We start from the raw sequence: 5,386 nt of genomic DNA, 5'->3' as shown, positions 1-5,386 counted from the left end.
TGTGAAGCTTATATGAGGCTTCATCAGTCTGAGTTATTCATATCAAGTGGATATCTGACACATTTACAGTCTTTTTAGCATCAAATTCCCTCTTTGTGTTTCCTCGGACAGTGTTTCCCTGTTGAGCTGTGGTGGAAGTATAGTAACAAAAAGAGGGACTTTGGCACTAAGAAGACTGTAATGTTGAAAGATATCTACTTGATTTGACTCATTTGGACGCTGAAGCTTCATATTAGCTTCAGATCAACTTTAAATACATTTTGGAAGGAGGAAGGAGGACTGTGGCCCTCATCGCTTCCATTGTAAGGCTATATTGAGCTCTGGTATTTCTGTCGTCAGGGACTGCTGGGAAACTGTTTGGCATGCTGAGTTTGTGTGTGTGTGTGTGTGGACGAGGTGTTCCACATGTTGTGGGGACTCATCTTCCTTATGGGGACAAAAAGCAGGTACCTCTAATGTAGAATAATTAAGTTTAGGGTGAAGACTTTCGTTTTGATGTTTAAAAAAAAAGGTTGAAAAAAGTTTTGCTGTTGTTGCTGCAATTTCTTTTTATACGGTACACTACATGGTTTTGATTGTTATCAGTTATCTTTTATGTACAGATAGATAGCCCCATGTGATTATTTTATTAATTGTATATGTTCAGAACCATTATTGCCATGTAGAGCTGCAGTGATTAGTTGATCAACAGAAAATTAATCAGTTCATAATTGACCAATCATTTTTAAGAAAAGTAAATGTTCATATTCTCTGGTTTCAGCTTCTGAAGAGGCAATATTTTAATAATTTATAATAATTATTTATAATAATTATTTTTATAGACCACACAACTAATCAAGAAAATATTTAACAGATTAATAGATAATGAAAATAATCATTAATTGCAGCTCTTTTGTTGAGCTTCATTTTTTTTCTTTTGCACTACATATAAAAATAAACCATTAAGCCTCTGAGCTGAACTGAGCCTTGCATTTGTATGAGCGACATGATCTGAACATGACAGTTTTGACAGTTATCACAAATAAATCACAAAAGTAGCCACTTGACACAAGTCTGAGTATAAGAACAGACCTGTTGTTTTTATATGATGAAGCTTGTTGCACCTTTGACTACAAACAACAGTGATTTCAGAGAGTTCACCTCTTCGTGACTGCAGCGAGGTGAAAACATCAACCACCGGAGCTTAAAGCAAAACAAACAACATCAATAGAGCAGCTAGAGATGATAAAAATGTTTGGTGAATAAAAAAAAAAGAAAAAAAATAGCAACTTCTGATTAAATCATGCAACATAATCAGGAATTCTGTTTGTACAGTGTTTTATCAAAATGTGTATTTATTAAATTCTGTGTTAAAGTCCTTTTTGTCTTTAATAATTTTGGGATGTATGAAAGTCTTTTATATGTTTCTCAAACAGAACAAACTGTGTTATCAGTCAGCTGAGGTAAAAACTGGAGCTATGAGGTTGTTACACATTAACTATTTATCTAAAATGTCATATTGTGTGAAAGTAACTGGAACTTTTAGTCTTTGTGTATTTCAAATATCATATTTTACACCTTTACCTAAACTTCAGTACAGGAGTATTTTCACAGTACTTCAGCAGGTGTATGTTTGATATTGTAGAAAGGTCACATATCAGTTCATATCAAAGCCTTTTATCAGTCTTTACAGTAAGGGTGTGTGTGTTCATTTCCAAGAAACACACCTGTTTCAGTTTTACTCATCGTCATGAAACTGTTCTGAACAGTCTGAACAGGTACAGCAGGAGTTCTTTGATGCGTTAAGCAACACAAATACTTTCGTGCATTTACTGAACTATTTTGTAGTTTCCTGAACGGGGTCAGGTACCCTACGTTGTGTAAAGGGTAAAAAATATAATTATATAAATTCAGGGGTAAAAATGATCTAAATGCCGATGGATAGTGAGAACAACAACAACAAAAGAGAAGTAAGAAATGAAAATGATTTTCAGTATTTTCAACATCTAAATCAGCTGATTTTATCCAGTCACACTGTCATGAGGCGGCAAACAAGTGAGCAGTCAAGGGTTTGTGTGTGTGTGTGTGTGTGTGTGAGTGTGTGTGTGTGTGTGTGTGTGAGAGAGAGAGAGAGAGAGAGAGAGAGAGAGACAGAGAGAGAGAGAGAGAGTATCTGGGTGTGTGGTTGTCAGTCAATGTGCAGTAGACGTCCATATTTTTTACAGTTTATGGCACAATCTCATTTTACAGCTAACATTACATTAAAGTATGTTTCTGAAAACATTTTAGCCAATGCAGTTACAGAATCTTGATTAATCTTTGATCCGCACTGCCTACTTTGACGGTTTGAGCTGAGTTCGTCACTCAGTCATGCGCGCGCGCGCGCACACACACACACACACACACACACACACACACACACACACACACACACGCCCTACTGTGGTCAAGCCAGAAATCATCTCTGAGTTAACTAGTGACCACACCAGCGGGCGTTTTCTTTTCTCACCAACAGCAAATGCTGACTTCAGTTATGACTAGTAAGAAATCTGCTGCAAAAGTATAATCGTGCATATCTGAAATTTAAAGCCCAATATACATGAGCGACGTCATTTGTCCTAGGAAGAATGTGGTAGTAGTAGTGTAGTAATTACTACCCTTCTTGCAGAAACACAGATTATAATTGCGGCGCAACAAGTAAAAATAAAGCACTTTAAAGTGAGGGACTGTGTAGTCTGTGTGTTTAATCACAGGTAGGGTCGCGGGTCTGATATTTACGGGTCCGGATTTAGGTTTCCGTACCGACTTTTGCGGGTGCGGGTTTGCAATATAGGACCCGCCCAGGACTCTGAACCAGGCTGGTGACTCTGAGTGTCGATCCGTCAGTCCACCACATTAGTCTAGACAAAAATGAAACATTAACGAGCAAGTACAAGTGCGTCGACCACCCGGGACTAAATCCTGAACATGGAGACAGACTTGAAAAATCACAATATGTAACTGTCCTCTAGCACCACCATCTGGTCAAAATGATAACACTTTATTTTATGATCAAACACCTGCAAAACTCACGACATTCCCATCAACCTGTTTAGTGCTAATTAACATCCAGTATCCAGTTACCATAATAATCTCATATGTTCTCAGTAATGTTATCACTGACTGATGCTTTATAGATTTTCTTATGGTAGTGTCCATCCTAAGGTTGTAACTATTTTCTCTTTTTGTTATTGTGTTTTTGTTTGTTAGTTTGTTTTTGCATTGTTGTGGTTTTTTTTTTTTTGTTTGTTTTTTTTGAGTATTTGTTTGGGACCCTCTTTTATCCTGATATAATAAATTTACTTCTACTTTTCTTGTCAACTACATGATTTTTATTCCTTTATCTTTTTATCCAGAGACTATTTTTCTCTAAATGTATATACAGCATCTTCTGTGGATTTATAGATCTTTATTTTATACACCGTCTGTGATACTAACAAGCAGCTGAATCTCTTTTTGTTATTGAGTTTTTGTTTGTTGGTTTGTTTTTGCATTGTTGTGTTTTTTTTTTTTGTTAGTTGTTGTTAGTATCACTGTCTGTGAGTGTTGTTAGTATCACGGTCTGTGATACTAACAAGCAGCTGAGTGATAGTGACTAATGTTTGTCTTGGTGGTGATTTTGAAGGTTACGTTTCCATTAAATGATAAACAGGTATGATAAACAGGTTTTTGATTGACAGGTGTCTCAGCCTGTCATACCCAAGTTTCAACTGGGAGACAAATATTTTAGATTCATTGTTTGATTACAGTGAAAACCGAAGCAGACATACCAGTTGGCAACGTGACACATTCACTTCCTGTTGTTTTTTTTTCTTTCCAGTACAGAGCAGCATAAGCAGGTAACAGAAGAAGTTAAACAGCAGGATGTCTGGGGTCAAGTGTGTCGTGTTTTTGGTGGTCGTGAACTTTCTGTGGAGTCTTGTCAGAGGAGGTGAGTGAGGCGTTCACAGCCTGTCTGATCTTATTCCAGTTTAAACATAAAGATATACAGATATGTTTAAACTTGGTATATTGTTCTGCATGTATTGTATGTTATAGTGAATGAAGATATTATATTAAAACTTAAAAAGGTCCAAAAAAGTACAAAAAAGCTACTCTACTCTTTTTAAACTTACATGTCACTGTTTGTGATTTATTGTTAATAACTTGTGTATCTTTTGAGTGTCATATGCACATCGATTTACATCTATCGAATTACATTTGTGTTTTTAGCTTTTTTTAGCTGAAGCTTGTTGTGTAACACTGGGTCAAAATCACAGATTGTTACTGGGTAAAGTTGACACAATAATGTTTAGCCAATCAGGCTGTTTTGGTGTTATGTACCAATGTTTATCCTGAAACAATGGAAGTGAACTAAGTTGTGTTTGTGCTACTTAATGCTGCTGAGTAACAATAAACTGTCATTGTACGAGGGTGGAGGCAGAAATCTCAAAAGGCAAATATCTGAAAATGTTGATATTGGCACATACATTAAAACAGAAACTATATACACAGCTACACACCTTCCAGAGTTAGTCAAATTAGACAAATACAACAAGCTGATACTGTAGTTCTCTGCTTGAGGTGTCTAATATCTACAAATAGATTCAAGAAATACAGATGTCTTTTAATTCAGGTCAAAGGTCAAGTGGTAAGAGTGGTGTTGAGTAAAATACAAACAAAATCTTGGATTAAGAAAATACTTTAATTGAGAATCAAATATAAAGAATCAGTTGTTGTCAAAAATGGACTACAGTAAAATAAATCTGTTGTAGAATCAGAAGAAAAGATTGAGAGCTTTAACTTTTAAATTTGGAATCCTGCAGAACCTGTCGGGTTTCATTTCAACTCGCGTCATACAGTGCAACCTGAACACTTCTGTTTTTCACCGCAGTTAATCAGCATAAACAATGTAGCCGAGCCTGTAATACAACCTGCAGCTGCAGTCACCTGTTTGGTGTTTTAAATTCCTGATGATGACGTTTTCTTGTTCCTGAAAAGTAAAATGCAGCAACTCTATCAGCAAAAAACATAAACCTGTGTCTTCTTTTATGAGGTATTTCTTATTACATTTAAAGCAAATTAACAACTTACTTAAGTATATTTACTGTGTATGTATGTATGTATATATATATATATGTATAATTATTATTATAAGTAGGGTTTTAGTGTAACAGACAAGTACCTTTAAGTTTAAGTAACTGTTGTTTTTGTTTCTCATGTGTTTTATTAAAAGACTCTGTCCATAATCCACAAAGCTGATTTCACACAACCAAAATTTCAAACTGTAACCAGCTGCTATCACTCCTAAAATCAACTGACAGGCCTCTTGATATATTGAGTTCAGAAAGAAAAAGGAAATATGTTTATTTTTCTACTTTTCCGATGC

The sequence above is a fragment of the Thunnus albacares genome, chromosome 21, assembly GCF_914725855.1.
Source record: "Thunnus albacares chromosome 21, fThuAlb1.1, whole genome shotgun sequence".
Lineage (NCBI taxonomy): Eukaryota > Metazoa > Chordata > Actinopteri > Scombriformes > Scombridae > Thunnus > Thunnus albacares.
Note: the sequence above shows the minus strand (reverse complement) of the source record.